Source organism: Sminthopsis crassicaudata, chromosome 2 (assembly GCF_048593235.1).
Source record: "Sminthopsis crassicaudata isolate SCR6 chromosome 2, ASM4859323v1, whole genome shotgun sequence".
In the NCBI taxonomy this organism is placed as follows: Eukaryota; Metazoa; Chordata; class Mammalia; order Dasyuromorphia; family Dasyuridae; genus Sminthopsis; species Sminthopsis crassicaudata.
In genome coordinates, this window is record NC_133618.1 from 229,615,075 (window position 1) to 229,642,389 (window position 27,315).

Genomic DNA, 27,315 nt, shown 5'->3' on the forward strand with positions numbered 1-27,315 from the left:
TTTCTTAAATATTATCTCTTAAGGAGTATATTTCTTAAAGGCAGACTCTTACCTCTTTGTATACCTTGCAGTGCCTGACACAAATTAGATGTTCAATGTAATCAGGGGATATAGTATCAAAAAACAGTGCCTGTCCTCAAAGAACTTATATTTGAGGGTTACTGACATCAGCTCAGATTATCTAGAGAAAGCTGGTTGATAAGTGTTCAGTGTAAGCATTTCCACCTTAGAAATTCACAAACATTACATATCAGGGCTTGGTTTATTGTTTTGATGATTATGTAGACTTTAGAAAATGATGGAAAATGCTTCTAATGTAGATTAAACTTTAAAGTATGTCATAGGAATGAAGGGGTGGTGGCTAAAGAGTATAGTTAAGTATTTACTGGAACATCCTGTTTATATTCTAGTGGGGTTGGATCCATGGATAGATTTCAGGGGTGTTTGTGAACTTGAATGGGAAAAAAATTACATATTTATTTCAATAGAATTGGTTTTCTATGTATCTTATTTTGTATGTTTAAAAACATTCTTCTGAGAAGAGTTACCAGACTGTGAAAGGGTTCCGGGACCAAAAAAAAAAAAGTTAAGAGCCCCTAGTATAAGCAAAATAATACCACATAATTCAAGAGGGAGAGAATGAATCTTTCATTTGATCTGTGATCTCACCGAAGTGGAAACTCCTTCCAAAGACAAACTGCAAGCCATTCTCTGCACCTCTTGTCCATGTCCTCCCATAAATCCTTTATAGGGAGATCTACCCAAATTGTGAAGGATCTTCCTCTAGATCTCTTGATAGTAAGTTCATACCAAGATATCTTGAAGTGTATCCATTAACTATCCTTCATACTTGCTGCAAAATCAGCCTATCTCCTTTTCTAGTTGTATATCATTTTTATAATCTCTTCTATACACATGATTTGTCATTGGTAAGAGGCTATAGCAGGTTTATGCTAACTATGTAGATCACTACTAATCATTGGCTGGCCTGAAATTTTTGTTCCTTGGGGATTTCACGATTCTAGGATCCCAGTATCATAGATTTAAAGCTGGAAGAGATCTCAGAAGTTATATGGTCCAAACCCCATTGTCTTATAAAGGAAGAAACCAAGGCCACATGGAAGAAATTCCTGGAAGGAGGCAGAATTCAAATCCAGATACTCAAATTTCGTTTCTCAAACTCTTTCCACTATACCATTGCTTTATATTTGATGGGGTGTGAAATCATAATTATAATTGGACTCCAAATCAATGATTGTCCTCCATTTTGTACCAAGCTTCTTGCGAATTATGTATATTATGGTAAACTAGGGAACACAAGCTACAAGCTCTCTATTCTCTGAATGTGCCCACCATAAGATTGAGACAAGGGGTTTGTGGGCAGAACATTCTGGGTAAACTAGAATGTTCCAGCTACAAAGTTCCTACCTCCAACCACAACTTCTTTATATACAAATGTTCTAGACTACAATTTCTCTGTTTCAACCTCAATTTATCTGTTTTGATTGATCAGCCAATCAGTAACAAGCAACACGTATGTTGCCTCAAATTATTATAAACTTGCCATGAACCTCATTAATGATTAGAAAGATGCTCTGCTAGCCCTCAAAGTGTGTCCTTGGTGATGGAGGAGCCTTAGATGCCTTTTTTTTTTTTTTAGCAATTGCAATCTTTGCTAATAAATTGATCATTTTTTAATTTATTGCCTCAGTTTATTTTTATTGCAGATTTAAATCATGACAACTGGCAAGCCAGGCAGGTGGTAAGAAACGGGACCCAGACCCAAAGACAGCTCTCTCTGAGGAACTCCCTTAATCTGGTAAGATTTCTTACCAAGAAACTTCTCTGAGAAGAATTATCTCAGAAGTCAGACTTCTCCTTAATCTCAACTCAAATTTATTCAAACAAGATAAACCCTTAAATGGGAGAATCTCACCAGCAAGAAATGAGATTCTTGTCACAGGTAGAACAATCTCTTCAAGTTATAGAAGATTCTCTATTAAGGATAGAACAGTTTCTCCTGCAAAAGGAAGTAGAAAATTCATTTCTCCAGCAAATGAAAAAAACCCTATTGCAAGCAGAACAATCTCTTCTACAAGTAGGAATATCCCTCAGGCGCTTAGACAGAGAAACTGAAAGCAAGGCCTTGAACTCTATGCACTGAGGATTATATTTTCAAAAAAATAAAAAAGAAGAAGAAAATAAATCTTCCAAAGAAGTGGGGCTTAAAGAAAAATTTATAAATTTGCCTTTTAATTTATTTCAAAAGACACTGTATTGGAAATTACAATAAGATTTTTTTGAACTGATGCAAAATGAAGTTAATGGAATCAGGAGAACATTGCACACAGTAACTATATTGTAAAGTGATTAACTGTGAATAATTTAGCAATTCTCAGCACTACAATGATCCAAGACAATTCTGAAAGACATATGATGCAGTGTTACTACTGGGCTTATATGCCAAAGAGATCTTAAAAAAGGGAAAGGGACCTGTATGCGCAAGAATGTTTGTGACAGCCCTCTTTATAGTGGCCAGAAACTGGAAACTACATGGATGCCCATCAATTGGAAAATGTCTGAATAAATTGTGGTATATGAATATTATGGAATATTATTGTTCTGTAAGCAATGACCAACAGGATGATTTCAGAAAGGCCTGAAGAGACTTACATGAACTGATGCTGAGTGAAATGAGCAGAAAATGAGAGAAAAAGGAGATCATTATACACTTCAACAATACATCTATGATGATCAATTCTGATGAACGTGGCTCTCTTCAACAATGAGATGAACCAAATCAATTCCCAGCAAAAATCAACACCCAGCAAAAGAATAAATTCGCGCTGGGAGATGACTATGAACTACTACATAGAATTCTCAATCCCTCTATTTTTGTCCACCTGCATTTTTTATTTCCTTCACAGGCTAAATGTACACTATTTCAAAGTCCGATTCTTTTTGTACAGCAAAATAATTGCTTGGACATATATACATACATTGTATTTAACTTATACTTTGATATATTTAACTTGTATTGATCTACCTGCCATCTGGGGCAGTGGGGGGGGGGAAGGAGAGGAAAAGTTGGAACAAAAGGTTTTGCAATTGTCAATGCTGAAAAATTACCCATGAATATATCTTGTAAATAAAAAGCTATAATAAAAAAGTACATCTCCAAAATATCTTAATTAAATGCATAAATTTAACCTCATCAGGTAGAGACAAATTCAACATTGATTAAAATCTGAAGAAAACCTAACAAATATTCCCAATTAGAATTTGTAACAACCATTCTTTAAAAGTCAAGATTATTATAAAATTTGATTACCTAATACTCTTCAAATGAATTCTATCAAACTTTAAACAAAATAGCCAATAAAAATTTGGGTAATTTTAATGAACTTCCTTTCCTGTCTTAACCCAGCTTTTCTGCTTCTGTAATTAGACTTTTGCTGTTTTGAGAATTTTCCCGTGGAGACAATTTACTATACCCTATAATAGGACCTCTTTATGCTGGTTCTATTGGCTATTCTCGTGGTTCCTAAAAGGAGGAATACTGATAACTATCATCAAATGGGGTCTTCTTATTTTTATTCCTCATTGTATTTCTGTTTTGTATTCAACATTGTATGATCAATTATACCAAAGTTTGATCAGATTTGAGTTCAAGACCTTGATCCAGAACATGACTATGTAAAATTATCTTTTAGAAAATGATTCAATTTATTTTGATCTTGCTACTCTGCTTTTGTAAGAAATGCTTTAGCTTTACAGTGAACTGATCCAGAAAATACAAGTCTTTTAAACTTGTCAAAGGTTAAAGGGGGTAATTGTGAAATTGTAATTATAATTGGACTCCATCTTGTGAACCAAAGCAATGATTGTCCTCCATTTTGTGCTAAACTTCTTGTAAATTATGTGCATTATGGTAAACTAGGAAACAAACTCTCTATTACCCAAATGTGCCCACCACAAGGTTGAGACAAGGGACTTGTGGGCAGAACATTCTGGGCAAACCAAAATGTTTCAGCCCCAAAGTTCCTTATTCCAACCACAATTTCCTTATGCGCAATATCACAACTTCTCTTTTCCAACCTCCATTTTTCAGTTCTGATCAGCCAATCTGAAAGTAGCAATGCCCATGTTGCCAAAAATTATAAAAACTTGCTATGTGCTTCATTAATGACAATAAATGACTAGTCTTCAAGACATGTCCTTACCTACTAAGGGGCCTTGTATCTCATTTATTAGCGATTGCTAGCTTTGCTAATAAATTGATCATGCTTGGAACTTTATTTCCTCAGTTTATCTTTATTACAATTTCAATGATAACAAGGAACAGAAGAAAAATGGAGAGAAGAATATTATTTTCATAACTTTCCAACACAGATTTAAACTTTATCAGGGCCATAATCACATTTTGACATTTTGGGGAAGTGATGTATTTGGAGGTACTTGGATCTGTGTCAAAAGTCAGTGTTCTGTTTTCCCTATTCTTATTACGCTCATTTTTGATCAGCTGATCAATCAACAAGCACTTAAAAACTGACTATATATCTGGAACTGTGTTATTCATTGAGAATACAAAGACAAAACCTAAATAGTCCACACTTTCAAGAGTTTCCATTCTACTAGAGAGAAATAACATGTATATATAAGTAGATAAATATTCCAGAAATGGTATAGGTAAAGAAAAGATAGCAGATGGACTAAACAGTATAGTAAGTTTCATTTGGACCATTCAATATATAAAAAATATTTGTGATAAGACTTGAAAAGGGTGGCTGGAACCAAGTTGTAAATGACTTTATTTTTTATTTTTAATAGCTTTTTATTTTTCCAAATACATTCAAAGATAGTCTTCAATATTCACCTTTCAAAACTTTGTGTTCCAAATTTTTCTCCTTCTCTCTGCTCTTCCCCATCCCTTAGACAGCTACAATCCACTATAGGTTAAGCATGTGTAATTCTTATACATGTATTTCTATATTCATCATGTTCTCAAGAAAAATCACATCAAAAAGAGGGAAAACACAAGAAAGAAAAAACCAAGAAAATAAATAACAAGAACAACAAAAGTGAAAATACTGTCCTTTGATCCACACTCAGTCTCCATAGTTCTCTTTCTGGTTGTGGATAGCTCTCTCTATCACAAATCTATTGAAATTGCCTTAAATCATCTCATTGTCGAGAAGATCTAAGTACATCACAATTGATTGTTGTGAATTCCAAACAGAATGTGTTTTATTCTAGATTCAATGGGAAAGCCACTGGAGCTTTTTGAACAAGGAAGTGGAATAATCATATCTGAGCATTAAAGGTAGCACTTTAATAACTATTTGTAGTATGGATTAAAGAGGGAAAAAGAGACCAAATCAAAGGCAATAAAAATAATCTAACTATTACAATTTTTGAGAATGGAAGTGACATATTGGATTATTTTGTCAGTAAGAAGATAGAAAAGAAACAGGGGGATCAATTAGGAAGCTACTGAAATAGTTTAGATTTAAGACGTTCCAAGTCATTATTAATCAAAGAAATGCAAATTAAGATAATTCTGAGATATCACTACACACCTGTAAGATTGGCTAGAATGGTGGGAAAGATAATGATGAATGTTGGAGGGGAAAACTGGGACACTCATACATTGTTGATGGAATTGTGAATACATCCAGTCATTCTGGAGAATGATTTGGAACTATGCTCAAAAGTTATAAAATTGTGCATACTTTTTGATCCAGCAGTGTTACTACTGGGCTTATATTGCAAAGAGATCTTAATAAAGGGAAAGGGACCTGTATGTGCAAGAATGTTTGTGGCAGCCCTCTTTGTAGTGGCCAGAAACTGGAAACTGAATGGATGCCCATCAATTGGAGAATGGCTGAATAAATTGTGGTATATGAATATTATGGAATGGGGGGGGAGCTAGGTGGCGCAGTGGATAGAGCACCAGCCTTGAATTCAGGAGGACCCAAGTTCAAATCTGGTCTCAGACACTTAACACTTCCTAGCTGTGTGACCTTGGGCAAGTCACTTAACCCCAGCCTCAGAAAAAGAAAAAAAAAATACATGCAAAGAATATTATGGAATATTATTGCTCTGTAAGAAATGACCAACAGGATGATTTCAGAAAGGCCTGGAGAGACTTACATGAACTGATGCTGAGTGAAATGAGCAGGACCAGGAGATCATTATACACAGCAACAACAAGACTATATGATGATCAATTCTGATGGATGTGGCCTTCTTCAACAATGAGATGAACCAAATCAGTTCCAACAGAGCAGTAATGAACTGAACCAGCTACACCCAGTGAAAGAACTCGGGGAGATGACTATGAGCCACTACATAGAATTCCCAATTCTTCTATTTTTGTCCACCTGCATTTTTGATTTCCTTCACAGGCTAATTGTACACTGTTGCAAAGTCTGATTCTTTTTGTGCAGCAAAATAATTGTATACATATATTGTATTTAAATTATACTTTAACATATTTAACCTGTATTGGTCAACCTGCCATCTGGGGGAAAGGGTGGAGGGAAGGAGAGGAAAAGTTGGAACAAAAGGTTTTGCAATTTGTCAATGCTGAAAAATTACCCATGAAATATCTTGTAAATATAATAAATAATAAAAAAAGAAAGGTAATGAGAAATTTTGTGGGATTTGGTTACCACAGAAGACTAAAGCCTAGTTTGTTGACTCACTTTCTCAGGCACAAAGAGCCCTGAGTTACTGAGGCTTGGTTTGTAGATTATCATGGAAACCCAAGGCAAAGAATCATACAGCTGATTTAGTTCCAGATGGCCTCAATGCCTAACTTTGTTAAATATCCTTCTTCCACCATGGCTAAATACATCCCTTTTTATTGAAAAAAAAAAAAAGAAATAATTTAGGTTTGATGTCCTGAGCTATATTGGTGTCTGTATGGATAGAGAAAAGGGAACAGATATGAGAGATTTTGTGGAGGTAAAACACACAAGATAACAAAGGTAATAAAATTATGACTGACTACCAGGCTGTGAACCAGATGCTTAAAAGGATGGAGGTGCCCTCAATAGAAATAGAAAATTTAGGAAGAAAAGTAAATTTGAGGAAGTAAAAGCAATTTCTCTTTTTGGCATAAAACCACAGCTCAAAGAAGAATTAGTCCAATCTCTCATTTTAGACAAGAAATGATACCAAGAAGATCAAACAGTTTGCCCAAGTTCACACAGGTAATAAGTATTAATGACAGAATTTTAATCAAAGTCCTTTGATTCAAAAAACAGGTGCTCATGTGCCATGCCACCTCCTATGTCATATTAGAAATGTTTATGGGTGGATAGAGCACCAGCCTTGAATTCAGGAGGACCCGAGTTCAAATCTGCTCTCAGACACTTAACACTTCCCAGCTGTGTGACCCTGGGCAAGTCACTTAACCCCAGCCTCAGGGAAAAAAAATAAAAAAAAGAAATGTTTATGGGACCCCCAGTGTGAGGTATTCAATAGACAGCTGATGTTATGGGACTGGCACTCAGGGGAGAAAATAGGGCTACATATATAGAATAGCACAGAGATAACAATTGAATCTGCAGAAGCTAATGAGATCACCTGAAGTCTAAAGAAAGAAGAAAAGTCAGATCATTACGTGGGAGTATACTCATAGTTGGGGTGTGTGATGCTTCAACAAAAGAGACTGAGGAGGGATGGCCAGACAAGCAGGTATCAAATATGAGTAACATCTACAAAATATTGTAACTTCATGCATGTGAATGATGAAGGAAGGGGCAGTAGTCAAAATTAAGTGACTAAACGTGTGAGTCTGGAAAAAAATGATAATATTAGTGATGAAAATAGCAAGGTCAGAATTAAAAATAGGTTAAGAAGAGGAAATCATAAGTTTAATATGACATGCTATGGATTTGATATGCGATGGGATCATTCAGGTAAAGAGAACTGGTTAATCATTAAAAATATTAACATATACTTTAGAAGAGAGATCAGAACTAAAAAGTATAGATATAAGAATCATCTGAATGAAGGTGGTAGTTGAAATGATGGAAGTTAATGAAATTGAACAAATAAAGAGAATATAAAGAAAAAAGGGAGAATCTAAGATAGAATATTCAGGGTGGGGGGCACCCACCTTAAAGTTTAATACAAGGAAGAGGGACTAATAAAAGAGGAAGAAAAGTAATAGTGCAATTCAGAAGATTAGGAAAAGAATTAAGAAAGTGTATTTCCTCTGAAACTAGGAATAGAGAAATGATTCAGGAGTAGGGAGGAGCAAGATCAGCAACATCATCAAATACTATAGAGAGGTCAAGGAAGAGCAGAGGAAGTCTTTAGAAGTAATGATAAAATAGAAAGATAAATTAGAAGACAGTAACTAATGCAATCTTGGGCAGAAGTAAGAGGCATAAACTTCCAAGAATAAAAATGTGGTGTTCTACTGTCAAACTACAATTCTCTTCTGGGGGATGCAGTATAAGAAGTATGTTGATAAGCTTATTACCATCCAGAAGAGGGTAACCAGGATGAAGAAGAATCTTGAGCCCATGTCATATTGAAAGAACTACCCTGGAGAGAAAACTAGGGGATGGGTTCTTAAGTATTTGAAGGATTATCACATGGAAGAAAATGAAACCTGTTCTCTTTGGCTGCAGACCAAATTAAAAAGAGTTTGCCTAGAGGGGAGACACAAGTACAATGTGTGAAAGTTTCAAAGAAACCTATTAGCCTCAACAGATGGTGGGATTTTCTCTCCTCGAAGGTCTTCAAGCAGAAGTTGGAAGACCACTTGTCAGATATGTTGTAGTGTGACTTCCTTTATTTTGTGGCTTAAGCCAGATGACGGATGAGACTCTTTCCTCTCTCAAATTCTGTGTTTCTATAAAAAAGAATAGAAATCAATTAGTGAATGAATAGGTATTTATTAAGCATTTAATTATTTATTAAGCAAACAGTCATAGCAGATTAGAGGAAGCCACCTACCTGCCTGAACTCTCCCAATAATCTTCCAAACAACTTTAAAATAATGCCTCAAATCAATTTTTGGAGTAGCAGAGCCAACAAAAAGCGAGAGTAAGATGTTTTCCCTGCCTAAAAAATCTGATAAATAGGCAAGAGAAGTTTATATATATACCAGCATGGAGGTCTGGTGAAGGTCTGTCCAGAGCACTCACATGTGGCAGCTGCAACAAAGATGGCAGCAGCAATTTTTAGAGCTTTCAGTGCAGAGCTGGTAAGGGTGTCAGATAATGCTTCAGAAAGGGATTATATGGAACTCTTTGCTAGTACTTGGTACTACAACCCATGTGCAGTTCTGGCTTGCAATTTCAGGGTGGAAAAGAGTACTTAGGATTGAACAAGGACCATAGTCACAGTTTTAAAGCAAAGAAGAACACATATAGCAGCAGGGACCAAGGGCCATACCTGGGGAAAGACCAGAGCATAAACCTCAGAACTTTCTCTTAAAACAACAGCACAAAAAAGCCTGAAGCTTGGAACAGAACATCCCAACCCTCAGATGAAGAGAGCCCAACTTTAACATAAAGTTCAAAGTAAAAAACTAAACTGATAAAATGAGCAAACAACAAGGAATTAAAGAATTACGGAAGACCATGCATAAACTCAAATGAAGACAATAGTGTGAAAACAGCTACCAAAAAGCCTCAAAGGCTAATTAAACCCAAGTCTAACAAGAATATCTGGAAGAAAAAAAATTGGAAAAGAAATGAGTGAGGCAAGAAAATTATGAAAATAGAATTAACAGAATGGATGCCCATCAATTAGAGAATGGTTGGGTAAATTGTGGTATATGAATGTTATGGAATATTATTGTTCTATAAGAAATGCCCAGCAGGATGAATATATAGAGGCTTGGAAAGATTTACATGAACTGATGCTGAGTGAAATGAGCAGAACCAGGAGATCACTATACCCTTCAACAACAATACTGTATGAAGATATATTCTGATGGAAGTGGATATCTTCAACAAAGAGAACATATAATTTAATTCCAATTGATTAATGATGGACAGAATCAGCTACAGCCAGAAAAGGAACACTGGGAAATGAGTGTGAACTGTTTGCATTTTTGTTTTTCTTCTCAGGTTATTTTTACCTTCTGAATCCAATTCTCCCTGTGAAACAAGAGAACTGTTTGGTTCTGCACACATATATTGTATTTAAGATATATTATAACATATTTAACATGTATAAGACTGCTTGCCATCTAGGTGAGGAGGTGGAGGGAGGGAAGGGAAAAGTCAGAACAGAAGTGAGTGCAAGGGATAATGTAAAAAATTACCCATGCATATGCACTGTCAATAAAAAGTTATAATAAAATAAAAAAAAATTAAAAAGAAAATAGAATTAACAGCTTGGTAAAAGAAACACACAAAATACTGAAGAAAATAACTTTTTAAGGGACAGAATTGGCTTACTGGTAAAAGAGACATAAAAATGTTCTGAAGAAAAGAACTCCTTAAAAAGAAAAATTGGTCAAATAGAAAAAGAGAGAAAATTCATTGAATAAAATAACTGCTTAAAAATTAAATTAGAAAAGCAAAAGCTAATGATTTTATGAGATATAAACAAATAATAAAATCAAAGTTGAAATCATGGGGAAAATAGAAGAAAATGTTAAATATATTACTGGAACAATTGATTTGCAAAATATATTGAAGAGAAATAACTTTAGAAATTATCTGAAAGACATGATCAAAGAAATAGACTAGACAGCATATTTCAAGAAATTATCAAAGACAACTGCCCCCTATATGTTAAATCCATAAGGTAAAATTAAAATTGAAAGAAGACATTCATCATCTCCTAAAACAGGTCCCAAATTGAAAACTCTCCAGGAATATTATAGCCCAATTTCAGACTTCCAGGTAAAAGAGAAAATATTACAAGCATCCAGAAAGAAATAATTCAAATAGCATGGAACCACAGTCAGAATCACACAAGATATGGTAGCTTCCATGTTGAAAAAGTGGAGGGCTAGGGATATAATATTACAGAAGACAAAAGAACTAAGATTATAACCAAGATAACTTACCCAGAAAGGGTATTATTCTTCTGGAGAAAAATGGATATTTAATGAAATAGAAGAGTTTCAAGCATTCCTGATGAAAAGACCAAAGCTACATAAAAATTTGGCATTGAACAAAAGACTCAAGAGAAGCAGAACAAGGTAAACATGAAAATGTAATCATAAAATTTATAAAGTAAATCTGTTTACGTTCCTGTATGGAAAGATGATACATGTAACTCCTAAGGATTTCGTCATTATTAGGGCAGTTAAAAGGAGTTTACATAGTAAAGAGCATGAGTATAAATTGATTATATATGTTAAATGTAACCTCCCTCCTCAGTTACTGATCACCAGTTTTACCTAATCCCAGGTCTTCAAAGTCTTTGGCCACTGCCTTGTGGAGCAGTAGCTCATTGTTCAACAGAATACCCAGACACAGGAGCTTTCGAGCTTTATTGTATGTTATCACATCCCTCTACTCCCTGGTCCCCATTACTTATATTGGTCTATGAGATCACACACACAGCCAATAAGAGAGGGAGATGTCTCCTGTCGATGATGCATCCTAAATATGACTAGAATTCCCACTCATAAGGTGGTCCCTGCTAGCTGCAGAACTCACATTTGGGTGCCTCAGGCACCAAAACCTTTTTACTTCCTTGTTGCACTATGCTAGATTCCTCTTCAGACCCTTATAGTAAAATCATTAAAAAATGAATGAAGTGGGGGGAAAAAGAGAGATAGCTTAGGAGAAGGGGAAAGAAAAAGGTAGAATGAGGGAAGTTTTCTCACAAAAAAGTGGTGTACAAGGAAGATCTTTTACAATTAAAGGAAAACAGAAGGAAGGGGGGAAGAAACTCAAAATAATGCTATAGAGGGAAATAATTATAACTGAGAATGGGAATGGGAAAAGCTCACCTATGAAATGGAAACAAACAACATGAATGGATTAGAAAGCAGAATTGAATAATATGTTGTTTACAGGATTCATACTTAAAATAGAAAGACACATAGAGAGATAAAATAAAGGGCTGGAGCAGAATCTAATGTGCTATGACTGAAGTAAAAAAATTGGTAATAGTAATCATGATCTGAAATAAAGCAAAAGCAAAATAAATCTAATTTTAAAAGATAATTAGGAAATTACATCTTGTTTAAAGGCACCAAATAAAGTAACAAAAAAAAATTATAGCAAGTTTCTCTAGTAAAGATCTCATTTCTCAAATATGTATTGCATATAGAACTTAATCAAATTTATAAAAGTAAGACTCATTCTTCAACTTATAGTCAAAGGATATGAACAGCCAGTTTTTTTTAGAGAAAGAAATCAAGGCTATGTACACTCATGAAGAAATGCTCTAAATCATTATTGATTAGGGAAATGCAATTTAAAACAACTCTGATGTATCACATAACATCTCTTAAAAATGACATGCTGGAGAGGATAGGGAAAAATGTTAGTGGAGATGTGAACTCAAACCAAATGCTTCAACCATTTTGGAAAACAATTGAAACTATGCCCAAAGGGCTATAAAACGGTGCATATCTTTTTTTAAATTTTATTTACATTATTTTAATAATAGTTTTTTTATTTTCAAAATACATGCAAAGATAGTTTTCAATATTCAACCTTTCAAAACCATGTGTTCCAAATTTTTCTCCCTCTCTTTCCCCACTCCCCTCCATAGACAGCAAATAATCTGATATAGGTTAAGCATGTACAGTTCTTCTAAACATTATTTCCACATTTATAATAAAATACAATACACAATAAAAAATCAAATCAGAAAGGAAAAAAAATGAGAAAGAAATCAAGCAAGCAAAACAAAAACAAAAGAAAAGGTGAAAATACTATGTTATGATTCACATTCAGTCCCCATAGTCCTCTCTCTGGATGTGGATGGCTCTCTCCATCACAAGTCTATTGGAATTGCTCTGAATCACCTCATTATTGAAAAGAGCCATGTCCATCAGAATTCATCATCACATAATCTTGTTGTTTCTATCTACAATGTTCTCTTGGTTCTATTCACTTCACTTAGCATCAGTTCATTTATGTCTCTATAAGACTTTCTGAAATCATACTTCCTGATCATTTCTTATAGAACAATAGTATTCCATTAAATTTATATACCATAACTTAGCCATTTTTTAATTGATGGGCATCCACTTATTTTCCAGTTCTTTGCCACTACAAAAAGGGCTGCCACAAACATTTTTGTGCATAACTTTTAAAATCTAGCAATATCACTATTAGAAGTGCTATCATATCCTAAAGTAGATACAAAATATTTACAAAATGATGCAATGATGGGGATACTCGTAGCTAGAGGAAAGGTCAACAAAAGGCCTTAGTAGGAAATGCTAACTGAGATTTGAAAAAACAAAGAGGTTCTAAGAGTGGAGGTGATAAAAGAATGCATCCAAGCATGGGAATGGGAATGGCTTGTGTAAAAGCCCAGAAGTAATTTGGAATGTCATGGATGCAGAAGAGGTAGAGCAATTTATAATATGAAATAAATCTAGAAAAGAGGGTTGGAAATAGGTTGTTAAGGGCTTTGAATGTCAAAAAGACAACATCAAGGAATAGGGAGTATCAATCCTAGAAACTATTGGAGACAATTGGAGTTTGTTGATTGGAGAATGCCATTTTCATAACCATAAGTAAGGAACATAGAGGTTAGATTGAAGAGGGGAGAAACTTGAAATAATAAGACCAATGAATAAAAAGGTCCTTGCAATAGCCCAAGTGAAAGGTAAGGCAAGGAGCTCTGAATTATGGGGGTGCCTAAGGAGGAAGAAGAAAAGGAAATGGTAGTGGTGATGGTTAGGGATTAGTACTCCCCTTCAGCCTTTTAATTGCCTGTGGGGAAGGGCATGATCAATACCGAGGAAAGAGGAGAGAATTCTAACATTCAAGAATGTTAGCAGGTGGAAAGAAGGCAGAGAGGATCCTCCTCTTCTCTAAAGTCACTGAGCTGGTTCCTCTGCCGGAATGAAAGGGGAAAACTGCAGAGAACAAAGAGTATGCATGACAAAACTCCTAGGGCTTAAGTCCTGGACAGTACAGCTCCAGAGATTAGAAACAGATCTCATTCCTGGCTTTGCTGGCCTAGTGCCACACACACACCACACCACACACACACACACACACACAGCTGAGCCAAGAAAAACAGGAAGTGGGCTGCTGGTCAGAAGAAGAAAGAATCTATCCTAAGAACCAGTGGGTAGAACAGACTCTTCCCAGCACAGTTCAGGCCCCACTCCCTCATGGCTTTAATTCATTTGGGAATCTCTAATTCAATGGGTGGTCTTTGCCATTAAGAGGCAAAGTAAAAGACCACCTAGGAGACTGCTATGATCAAACTCTGTTTTTATAGTCCCAAAGTGGGAGAGGTCAAAGACCAAAAGGAAGTATTGTACATACAGAGTGAATCTGGGTTCAATTCTGATTTTTCCTACCTGTGTGGCCTTGGGCAAGTAATTTAATCTCCCTGAGCCACAGTTTCCTCAATTAGAAACTGGATTTCTAGGATCTTTCTAGATCTAATCTACAATCCTATCTGATCCAATGAATACAGAAGTAGGAAGTATCAGTTGTTATTAATCAGAAATAAAAGCATGCTCATATGTGGTTTACATCTGCAGCCCTGACCTTTCATTTCAGCTCCAGCCCCATCTCCATGTGGATGTTCCAAAGTTTCCTTAAACTTACCACCTTCCAAACTGACCTTACAGTCTTCTATCTTCAGACAATGCAACTTAAACATTTATACCATTCCCAATCCCCATATATATAAATAAATATATATATATATATATATATATATATATATGCATACACATACACACATAAAATCATTCAGTACATACTTCTATTTAGAAAAGAAACAATATGTTCTAGAATATTTAAAGCAGATCTCTTTGTGGTGGCAAAGAACTGGAAACTGTGAGGACACATAGGGTATATCATTGTTACGGCAAACTACTATGGTATAAGAAATGATGATCAATAATTTCATAAAAACATGAATAAACTTGCATGAAATAAGAGCAAAATGAGCTGTATCAAAAGAATATTGTATATAATAACAACAATATTGTTTTAAGACTAACTTTGAGCAACTAAGTAATTTTGACTATTATAAATAATCAAATTGAGGCAGCTAAGTGGTGCAGTAGATAGAGCACCAGCCTGGAAGTCAGGAGGACCTGAGTTCAAATTTGACCTCAGACACTAAATTTCTAGCTGTGTAGCTTTGGGCAAGTCACTTAACCCCAATTGCCTCAGAAAAAAAAAAAAATTACCAAATTAACTTCAAAGGTGCAGTAGAAATAATATTGACTATGTAATCAGAAGCCCTGGGTTCAAATTTATTTGCTGTTTTCTATTATTATATAACTTGGGCTAGTCACTTCAATACTTGGGGATGTAGTTTCCTTATATATTGTTGTTCATCCTTTATTCCTAAAGAGGAACAATGACATCATGAGGCAGACTTTTGCAGAGTCCAGTGGCAAGACAAAATTCAAGATGACCAATGGCCTTGGATGTTGTAAGATTACTTGTTTCAAGTACACTTGATCCTCTATATATCTCCTATTTTGTTTTGTTTAGAACACAGGTGGTCACACCTTCCCTGACTTCTCAGGGAGGAAGGTGAAAACACCAAACCAGATATTGTTAGCAGGTTTCCTCTGGGCTTAATCTTCCTAATTTCAAATCTGGTCTCAGACACTTATTAACTGTGTGACTCTGGACAAGTCACTTAATCCTATTTGCCTCAGTTTCCTCATCTGTAAAATGGACTGGAGAAGGAAATGGCAAATTACTCCAGTATTTTTGCCGAGAAAACCTTAAATGGGGTCATGAAGTGTCCAGCATAACCAAAATGATTGAATGACAAGGAACAACAGAAACCCTTCATAAGCCTTCCTCAGCAGTCCTATCTCTGCTCTGATATTACTCTCCTGATGATTAGTGATGTTATAAGCTCCTTGAAGCCAAGGTTAATCACATATTTAATTCTGAGAAGCCTGGTTTTAAGAGTCAAATAATCCCTTTAAGGTTATACAGCATTTATTTACGCCCCCTGACAATAACATCCATTCTAAAAGCTCAAAAAATTGGAGTTTAGCTACTTTATGAACTGATTCAGAGATTCATCTTGAAGACTACTTTTTAGCAATTTATTCACCCATTCAATTCAATTTAATTCAGGAAACTTATATGAAATGGGGAGCCAGTTTTAGAATGAGAAGACTTTGATTCAAATCACATACTTCTGAAACATTTTCACTGTGTGGTCCTGGGCAAGACATTTAACTTCTCAGTATGTCTCAGGTAACTCTGTTAAGTTGTAAATTTCAGAGCAAATAGCATCTTTCTTTGTTAGGAGTTCTTTATCCCAAAATCATAGGTCAGCTAAAACAACAACAACAACAACAACAACAACAACAACAACAAAAACTAGAAGGCTTTGTTTTAGACCTGGTACAAAACTGTCTAGTTCCTACCTTCCAAGACCTTATGTTCTACTGGGGCAATAACACATACACACATACACACACACACACACACACACACACACACACACACACCAATAATTCTAAGGAGGGGAGAATGTTAACAATTGAATAGGGGGGAGTGGGAGAAAGAGATCAGGACCAGCCTCATGAAGGAGATGGTTCCTAAACTGTACCCCAAAGGCAGCTAGGGATTATCTCTGACAGATAAGAAGGGAGTGCATTCTAGACAGAACAGACTGGTCTGAAGGGAATCACAGAGATAAGAAATACAATATCATACACAGGGAACCAGAAGGACAGTTTGACCAGAACAGAGACATGAAGGTAAACTGTTTTAGGTCTGGCACCTGGCTTCTTGTCATAGAAGTGTAGACTTTCAGAATTGGAAAAGGGACCTCAGAGGTCAAACCAACTCTCTACTTGGAATCAGCTCAACAACTTTAAGAAGTGTTTAACAGTCTTTAAGGAAAAAATAAGAAATGAGAACATGATTCTGTGGAGCCAAATTTTGACATTCCAACAACAACAACAACAAAAATTTAATCAGTCGATACGATACTGTGGATATTCTACCTCTTGTTACTCTGGTGTATCCCAAATTTTTTTCCCATGACCCATTTGATTAGAAATGGAAATTGTAAACACCACCAGCACTCATATAGCACTCTCTGCTTTCCTTACCTCATTTGCTGTGAGATTACCATAAGGCAGTTAGGACATGTAGTGAATGGAGCACTGATTGTGGACTCAGAAACCTTTGCTTAAAGTCTGTTTGGGGCATTTACTAGGTGTGGAATCCTGAACTTACCCTTTCTCAGCTTTCCTTTTCTCATTTGTGAAATGGAACACAGACTATAGACTTTTTGTTCAGTCCTTTCAATTGTTTCTTATTTGTCAGCACCTCATTTGGGGTTTTGTAGGCAAAGATAGTTTGCCATTTCCTTCTCCAGCTCATTTTACAGATGAGGAAACTGAGGAAAACAAGGTGAAGCACTTGCCCAGGGTCACGCAGCTAATTAGTGTCTGAGCCAACACTGGAACTCAGAAAGGTGAGTTTTCTTGACTCCAAGCCCAGCACTCTGTGCACTATGACACCACCTAGTTGCCCATATAATTGTGCTTAAACATAGCTCAAGTGCCTGTTACACAGTAAATGCTTAAAATATATATATATATATATATATATACATAACATATATGTGTATTTATTTATAATATATAATATATATTAACATGTTATATAACATTATAATAATGCATTATACTATATAAAATTTAGCATTCCACTTATCTAAAGCACTTTGCCAACCTTAAAGTGCTATATAAATTCTGGCTATTATTATTCTTTCCAGCTGGCTCCCTGTGAGATGCCAAAAACCTCATCAGTTTTTCTTTTGAGCCTCCCATTCTGCCAAGCACACAGTGCTGAGCACAGCTTGGATACTTGACTCTCGCTCCCTGACAATGCATCTGCAGGAGCAGAGATGAGGAGGAGGAAGAGGAGAACTTTGGGCACAGTTTGATTCTTAATAGAAGTGTTATTTGGGGGTAACAAGACTATCCTAAAAGGGGAGCAGAAATGGCTATTTAGGCACACAAACATTAGCTCAAGGACACAAATATTGAGGCCTTAGAAGCAAACTGATCTGAGCTGTCCATGGAAGTGGGGAAAACATTCCCCTGTGCAACTGAAAGCTAGAGATATCCCCAAAGAAATACTAAAGAGGGGAAAGGGACCTATATGTGCCAAAATGTTTGTGGCAGCTCTTTTCGTAGTGGCTAGAAACTGGAAGATGAATGGATGTCCATTAGTTGGAGAATGGTTGGGTAAATTATGGTATATGAAGGTTATGGAATATTATTGCTCTGTAAGAAATGACCAGCAGGATGAATTCAGAAAGGTTTGGAGAGACTTACATCAACTGATGCTGAGTGAAATGAACAGAACCAGAAGATCGCTGTACACTTCAATGCTGTATGAAGATGCATTCTGATGGAAGTGGATATCTTCAACATAAAGAAGATCCAACTCACTTCCAGTTGATCAATGATGGACAGAAACAACTACACCCAGAGAAGGAACACTGGGAAGTGAATGTAAATTGTTAGCACTACTGTCTATCTACCCAGGTTACTTATACCTTCGGAATCTAATACTTAATGTGCAACAAGAAAATGGTATTTACACACATATATTGTATCTGGGTTATATTGTAATATATGTAAAATGTATGGATTGCCTGTCATCTAGGGGAGAGAGTAGAGGAAGGGAGGATAATTTGGAAAAATGATTACAAGGGATAATGTTATAAAAAAAATTACTCATGCATATATACTGTCAAAAAATTATAATTATAAAATTTAAAAAAAAAGCTAGAGATATCTTAGTTCAGGGAATCCTTTGGCAAAAGGCTAAAGGGACAGATGATCTCTGATTTGGATCCAGGTTCCTATCATGTGCCTCAAGGTCCTTCCCTGCCTGGCAGTCCCTCATCTGACTGACTTCATCTTCTGTGATAATCTGGCCCCCTGCCCTCCAATCCAGTCAGGCTAAAATGCCTCTAGTTCCCTTCCAACACTTGCTGGCTCCCACTTGCAATTTTTGGACGAGCTATTCTCCCCGCCTGCCCTGGTCTCTAGTTCTGCTGTCCTCCCCCCCTTTTCTCCTTCCAGTCATGGCTCTCAGTCCTCCTCCACCCATTTCTAATCACTCCTGCCTGTTCAGCCACATTCCCTGTCCTGATCTTGGCATATTCTGCCTTCAACTGTAATGAATAGCTGGCTTATGCATTTCTTTTAACATGTTTACATAATTTCCATGACATGAAGGTAAACTGTTTTAAGCCAGGCACCTGTCTTCTTTTCATAGAACTATAGACTTTCAGAATTGGAAGGGACCCCACAGATGAAACAGACACTCAACTTGGAATCCCCTCAACAACTTTCTCTATGGACAATTTAACAATGTTTAACCCATTTGCACCTGAAGGTTTCTTTCCTGTAAACACTAATTCACTATCTCTTGAGGCAATCCATTCTATAGTGAGATAGTTCTGGTTTTCATTTTTCCTCATTTTAGGCCAAAATGTGCCTCTATAATTTCATGTATTATCTGTATGCTTAGCTCTGGCCTTTGGGGTGGAGCCAGATAAGTTATAATAGCAGCTAGCAGTTCTTTGGATCTTGAAGACTTGAAAAACACTTTACAAATATATTCTCATTTGACCCTGAGAAGTAGGAATTATTATTATCCCTGTTTTACAGCTGAGAAAACTGAGGTTACACCATACAGCTGATTAGGTATCTGAAGCTGCATTTGAACTCAGATCTTCCTGATTCCAAGTAGATAGCCCTCTATCTACTAACTGCACCAACTACTGGCTTGTACAGATTCTCTTTCACATTATAGCTCTTAAAAGAAGAGGGATATCATGCTCAAGACTTTGTCTCCTTCTCCAGTTTTCTTTTCTCTAGGCTAAACATTCCCCAAACTTTCTTTGGCTCCTTATAGGGCTTTCTCTGCTCTCCTCCAGCCAGAACTTGACTTGCCTTTTTTCTTTCTATACTGAACTCAATACAGTTCTATAGATGTAGTGGTTTCAGGACAGAATACAACAAAACTATCACCTCCTGGCTCTGAACACAATGCCAAAGGTCACTCTATCTGTTTTTACTGATTACACTGTTGACACACACTGAATTTGTTGTCCACTAAAACCCCCAGACTCTTTTCATATAAACTAGGTAAGCATTCCTTCATTATTCTGTCTTCGTAAATTTGATTTTTGTTTTTGTTTGTAACTTTAGGATTTTTCATTTACCCTAATTAAAGTCTACTTGTGAGATTCAGTTCCTTCAGTCTTAGAAGTTTTATAGCAGAAGCTAAATGAGCCTTTGTTGCTTATGTTAACTGGGGATCTCTTGATTGTGGGAATTCTGAGTTACAGTGAACTATGCTCTCAGGTGTCTGCACTGAGTTATGCATTGGTAGAGTGAATCATGATACTTGGGGGACTGGCAGTTGGTCTAAGGAAGAAGTTATCCAGACTAGAAAGGGAACAGGTCAAAGCTAGGCAAAGTGGGACCAGATAGTAGTAGCCCCCTATGTTCAGTCTGGATGAGAGAAAAAGACCCAGTCTTAAATAAATAAATGAACAAGCAAACAAAAAATAAATGGAATAAATACATAAACAGGCAGATAAATTAATAAATAAATTAAAAAGAAAGAAATTAATGCAAAAATCAATATCTGTAATAACCCACCTTTACCTTGGAATAGATTATGGAACATAGGGTTGTAGGGATACTATAGAATCAGACTGTTGCATACATTGTCTGAGTCACCATTGTTTTCACTTAACTGTTTTTCTTTGTTATAATACAAAATCCAATTAATGGAGGAGGGAGGAGATATTCCCAGAAATGACTGTGATATTAAAAGAAATAAGACTAAAAAAGTCACTGAGCAGAACTAGGCCAAGTTTTGTGGTTGTTTAGTCTTCTCTGTCATGTGTAACTCTGAGTGACTCCATTTAGGGTTTGTTTGTTCGTTTTTTTGTTTTTTGTTGTTTGTTGTTTGTTTTGTTTTGGTTTGGTTTGGTTTGGCTTGGTTTTTTTTGCAAAGATGCTAGAGTGGTTTGCTTTTTCCTTCTCCAGATTGTTTTACAGGTGAAGAAACTGAGGCAAATGGTTTTTAGTGAATTTCTCAGTGTTACACATTTGGTAAGTAAATAAAATAACCCTAATAAATGTAGAGATTTAAAGAAAATACTAATAATGGTCTCAATTACTAGTGTAAATGAGGACTGTGATGATGGTAATGATGTAAATGAAAATAATGATAATGTTATCAGTGACATATAGTACTTGTTTTTGTCTTGCATAAGATTATAAGCTAAACTTTGGAGGTGTGTGTATATATATATATATATATGTGTATGTATGTATATGAGAGAGGCTGAATGACTAGCCCAGGATCATAGCAAGCAGGTTTTGAATCCATATTTTCCCTGGAAGTTATCCCAGATTGCCAATACCAAAAACAACCCAGCTGTGTGTGTGAGAGACAGACAGAGACAGAGAGGATAGATTCCTAAAGGAAGAGAAATTCTAAGAGCTCCTCTTTGCTGCTCTTCCAAATATTCTCTTTGTTTTTTCCAGCCACCTCCATTCTTACTTTCATCATCCCTCTTAGAAGGGAAACTACTACTGAAAAATAGAGGCAAGCAAAAGGATTATCTTACTCTTCAATGACTACACACTTCAAATCAATTTAGCATCATCACTCATTCTATTTTCCTCCTGTGTTCTGCAGAAGCTTATTCCTTCAATTACTCTCACCTGCCTCCCTAATTTTTGATCTCTCCTCATCCACTGGTTTCTTCTTGACTGCCAACAAACATACTCAGGTCTTCCTATTATTAAAAATAAACAAAGAATAACCACCACAAAAAACAAACAACAAAAACCAAAAACCCTTTCTGTTAAGGGAGCCACCTGCTAGTTGCTACTGGGGATGCTGGGAGCCAACTGCCTGGCTGCTGGGGATCTAACTCAGACCAGCAGAATGGATCCCTTCATATGAGAGAATGATAATGATACAAGGAGACTGAGAGGCAATTGTATTCTCTGACCTCTCTCCTCTTCCCTCTTGCCTCCAATTTATTTCATTCCTAATCCACAAGCAACATAAAGACTGCTTTGCACTTTGCAACTCCTTCAGGGGTGTTATGATTCACAGCTGTGGGAGCTTTTGGAGAATTGACCTGCTTCTTCACACTTTGGCATGATCCTTAACACCTTTCTATCCCCTCATATTGTCCTATATCTCTCCTCCTATTACTGGGGGGGGGGAAGTTATCAACAATCATTGCCTCCATTTTTTCATCTTACACCCCTTATATTCTTGTTTTTCTGCATTTCACTAACCAAAACAGCTCTCTCCAACATCCCAGAATGATCTCTTTCCTGATAAATCCAATGGCCTTTTTTCAGTCCTCATCTTTCTTGATTTTTCTCATAGTCAGCAAGAAGATATTAAATGTTTACTATATGTTAGCCACTGTCCTAAGTGCTAAGGATACAAAGAAAGGCAAAAAAAATGGCCCCTGCCCTCAAGGAAATTACATTCTAGTTAGGGATAAAGAGGAAAATGTAAGTAACTAGGAACAGAAAAAATATAGAAGAGGGAAGAGAAGGAAGGCTCTAATAGTAGAGAATGGCAGGGAAGACTTCTTATAGAAGTGCATGGGCTAACTTTTTTTTTTTTTCAAATCACTGAAGTCAATTTTAATACAGATTAATTTTCACATTTTTCCCCACTTAATTTTTTTCTTTTTTTATTATAGCTTTTTATTTACAAGATATATGCATGGGTAATTTTTCAGCATTGACAATTGCAAGACCTTTTGTTCCAACTTTTCCTCTCCTTCCCTCCACCCCTTCCCCCAGATGGCAGGTTGACCAATACATATTAAATATGTTAAAGTATAAGTTAAATGCAATGTATGCATTCATGTCCAAGCAGTTATTTTGCTGTACAAAAAGAATTGAAGAATTGGACTTTGAAACAGTGTACAATTATCCGTGAAAGAAATCAAAAATGTAGGCGGACAAAAATAGAGGGATTGGGAATTCTATGTAGTAGTTTCTAGTCAACTCCCAGAGTTCTTTCTCTGGGTGTAGCTGGTTCAGTTCATTACTGTTCTATTGGAACTGATTTGGTTCATCTCATTGTTGAAGAGGGCCACGTCCATCAGAATTGATCATCATATAGTATTGTTGTTGAAGTATATAATGATCTCCTGGTTCTGCTCATTTCACTCAGCATCAGTTCATGTAAGTCTCTCCAGGCCTCTCTGAAATTATCCTAATGGTCATTTCTTACAGAACAATAATATTCCATAATATTCATATACCACAATTTATTCAGCCATTCTCCATTTGATGGCCATCCACTCAGTTTTCAGTTTCTGGCCATTATAAAGAGGGCTGCATGGGCTAACTTCTTGAAGGAAGCTAGGGAATCTAAGATATAAGGCAAAAAGTAGGAAGACCACAATTGCAATACTCGAAATAAGAACTGATAAGGTCCTGAACTAGAATGGTGATAAAGTGAGAGGAAAGTTGGGGACATATTTAAGTAATACTGTGAAAGTAGAAAGGATATTCAGACATGGCAACAGAATGGCTATATGGAATGAGAAAGATGAAGAATTAAGGATGACATCAATGTTGCAAATCTGAGTGAGCATAAGTATGGTGGTGACTTTTATAATAATAGGAATGTTTGGACAAAGGGAGGACTTAGGATAAAAGATAGGTCTTGTTATGGACAGTTTAAGATAAAGATGCCTAATATACAGTTGACATTGAGGGACTAGAATTCAAGAGAGAGATTAAGGCTAGATATATAAACATGGACTCAGATACATAGAAATTATAATTGAGGGGCAGCTGGGTGGAGCAGTGGAACATCAGCCCTGAAGTCAGGTGGACGTGAGTTCAAATTTGGCCTCAGACATTTAACACTTCTTAGCTGTGCAACCCAGAGCAAGTCATTTAATCCCAGTTGCCTCAGAAAAAGAAAGAAAGAAAGAAAGAAAGAAAGAAAGAAAGAAAGAAAGAAAGAAAGAAAGAAAGAAAGAAAGAAAGAAAGAAAGAAAGAAAGAAAGAAAGAAAGAAAGAAAGAAAGAAAGAAAGAAAGAAAGAAAGAAAGAAAAGAAAAGAAAAGAAAAGAAAAGAAAAGAAAAGAAAAGAAAAGAAAAGAAAAGAAAAGAAAAGAAAAGAAAAGAAAAGAAAAGAAAAAGAAAAAGGAAGGGGCAACTAGGTGGCTCAATGGATAGAGCACCAGCCTTGAATTCAGGAGGATCCGAGTTCAAATTTGGTCTCAGACACTTAACACTTCCTAGCTGTGTGACCCTGGGCAAGTCACTTAATCCCAGCCTCAAAAAAAAAAAAAAAAAAAAAAAAAAAAGAAAAGAAAAGAAAAAAGAAAAAAGAAAAAAAAATTATAATTGAATCTATGGGAACCAATTACTACCAACATTAGAAGGTTGAGTTCCCAAAGGGAAGGTAATTATTGGTCCCCTTAGAGTTCTAGGGGTAATTCTGGGAAGTTGAGTTTTTTTCTAATATTGTTGATCAATTAGCCAACCAGAGTTAAAGACAAAGCTTTAGGAGACAGCCATGCTAATAGGTGTGACATAAATGGAGACAGAAAAATGAAGACTGAGGAGTTATCTAATAAGAAAGAGGAAAATTAAGAGACAGCAGTATCACCAAGATCTCAAGATGAGAGAGTACCGAGGAGCAAAAGGTGATCAATAGTGTGAAATGCTGCAGGTCATTAAAAAAAAAAAAAAAAAAAAAAGGAACAAATGAGAAAAGAAAATTAGATCTCATAATAATAACTAGAATTTATACAGCTCTTGAAATTTTGCAAAGATAATATCTTGTCTCATTTGATCCTTAGAACAACCCTGGAGAATGTTGTTATCTTCATTTTACAAATGAAGAAACTGAGATTGAGAGGTTAAATGATTTGCCCAAGTTATGACATTGCTGCCTAGATCTGTATCATTTACCAAAGTTAATCACTCCTTCCTTCTGGATATTTACTGTAGTCTGGATTTTTGTTACAGCCCTCTGTCTTGGTTCTCTTCCTACTAATTTAATCAATCAAATCTTCTTTGCAGGTTTATTATCTGTCTCCCACCCATAGGTTCCTCTGGAGCATTGGCAGATGTGATAGAATCCTGGAGAGGTCATTCTCACTATCCCTTTCTCCTTTCCTCTTGCCCCAGTTGTCCTATACTTCTATTCAAGTCTATGGTTCCACACCTAATGCATGGGAATGTTGTAGAATTCTTTCCTGGTTCTTCTACTCTTTTTGTGATCTCATCTGTTCCCATGAAGTGAAATATTATCTATTTTAGTTGATTTCAAAATTCCCACATTACTAGATGCCTGATTGTTATCTCCATATGGATATTCCATAGATATCTCAAATTCAACATATTCAAAACAGAAATCATTCTTTTTCTCCCCAAACTTATCCCTTCTCCCAATGTTCTTATTTCTGTGGAGAGCATTGCTGTTTTTCTAACAACCCTGATTTGTAACCTCAGTGGATCCAGATTTGTCTTTTTACTCTTCCAACTCCAAATATCTAATTAGTTGTCAAATCTCATTGATTTTATCTTTATAACATCTCTTGCATCTGTTACCTTGTTCTCTTGGAAATCATCTCATTAAGCTCCTCATCATTTCTCACATGGATTCTTGCATAGATGCCTAATGAGTTCTCTCTTGTCTCTTTTTTCTACCCTCTTCAATACCCCCTCTATAAATCTGCTAAATTGACATTGTCTGATCATATAACTCTCCTGTTCAAGAAGCTTCAATCATACCTTATTGTTTCTGGGATTAAAGACAGACTCCTCTGTCTGACATTTAAAGCCCTCTATTATCTGGCTCCAACATTTCTTTATTGGCTTTAATGGACATTACTCCTCTTTATCTACTCTGTGGTACATTCAACTGGCAAACTTCTTGTTGCTCATATTCTACAATTTCCCAACTCCATGCTTTTTCACAGACTGGTCACCATACCTGGAATGTTCTCCCTCTTTATCCCTGCCCTTGGAACCCCTGATTTCCTTTAAAACTCAAGTACCATCTGCTGTTAGATGCCTTTTCTGACTATCCCAGGTGCTAGTATCCCACCTCCTCCAAATTACTTTTTTATATTGCAAGTGAGTGTGCATAAACACCTGTGCACGAGTGTACACACACAGACAAAAACACACATGCATTTATATCCCCATGTCTAATTACCTACTAATCTATTATATTTATCTGTATAGATAAAATGTAAGCTCTCCAATAGAATATAAGCTTCTTGAGAACAGGAACTATTTCATTTTTGTACAAAGACAAAAAAAAAAGATACAAAGGTCATACGTGTCTGACATGTAATAGTAACTTAGTAAATGTTATTGATTTGAATGAGACTTATAATAGGCCATGTAAGAGATAATCCAGTGATCTAAATGGAAATAAGAAACAAATGGAATAAAGGATGTAATTAATAAGGTTGATTAAATATGAAATAGGAATGAGAACGAATAATGAGAGATGACACAGATGTGTTATTCAAGGTGTTGACACCAAGAGAAATGGGGAATTCTGAGGGTTGGGTGGATTTCATCAGGGAAAGATAATTCCATTCTCAATCTGTTAGTTTGAAATGCTAACAGAATACCCACATAGATATGTTGTACAGGCAGTTGGGTGGTGTGAGATTCAGTTCAGTCGGAATATTTAGATTAGGGAATCATCTGCTTTGAGTTGATAATTGAAGACATGGGAGTGGATGAGCTTTTGAGAGAGTGTTTTTCCCACTGCTTTCTAGAGGTTAATAAATCCTTAAAGCATCTTGTGAAGATAGAGCTATTGTTCCCATTTTACTAATAAACTAACACTCAGGGCACTAGAAACAAAAAGATGAATATTAGAACCGTCTATAAATGCAGCAATCATATTTAGAAATAAAGTTAATATAATCTATTTAGACCAGCAAAATCTCATCAACCGCTCTTTTTTACTTTTAATGAAGAATTCCCCACTACTCTATACTCTGGACAGCTATGTCCACAGTAGAGTACCAGGCTTGGAGTCAGAAAGACTCATCTGCCTGAGTTCAAATGTGCTCTTAGAAACTTACTGGATATCTGACCCTGGGCAAGTCACTTTCCCTTACT

General features: G+C 36.0%; 2 protein-coding genes across 11 annotated transcripts in view; one reads left to right on the plus strand and one right to left on the minus strand.

The window, feature by feature from the left end:
• The window catches only part of SPINT3 (serine peptidase inhibitor, Kunitz type 3), a 183,010-nt gene that overhangs the window by 46,735 nt on the left and 108,960 nt on the right, over window positions 1–27,315 (plus strand). For 6 of the 10 annotated variants that reach the window (XR_012486242.1, XR_012486237.1, XR_012486239.1 and 3 more), the window contains one exon: window positions 1,728–5,781. The exons of 3 other annotated variants lie outside the window; for them this stretch is intronic. The gene's annotated coding sequence lies outside the window, so the exon portion shown is untranslated. Of the gene's footprint in view, window positions 1–1,711; window positions 5,782–27,315 lie in introns of those variants that run through there. One more of the 10 variants, XR_012486233.1, reaches the window with a different exon arrangement.
• The window catches only part of WFDC2 (WAP four-disulfide core domain 2), a 47,721-nt gene continuing 25,215 nt past the window's right edge, over window positions 4,810–27,315 (minus strand). Inside the window, exon 4 of the mRNA XM_074288486.1 lies at window positions 4,810–8,872. The gene's annotated coding sequence lies outside the window, so the exon portion shown is untranslated. The remainder of the gene's footprint in view (window positions 8,873–27,315) is intronic.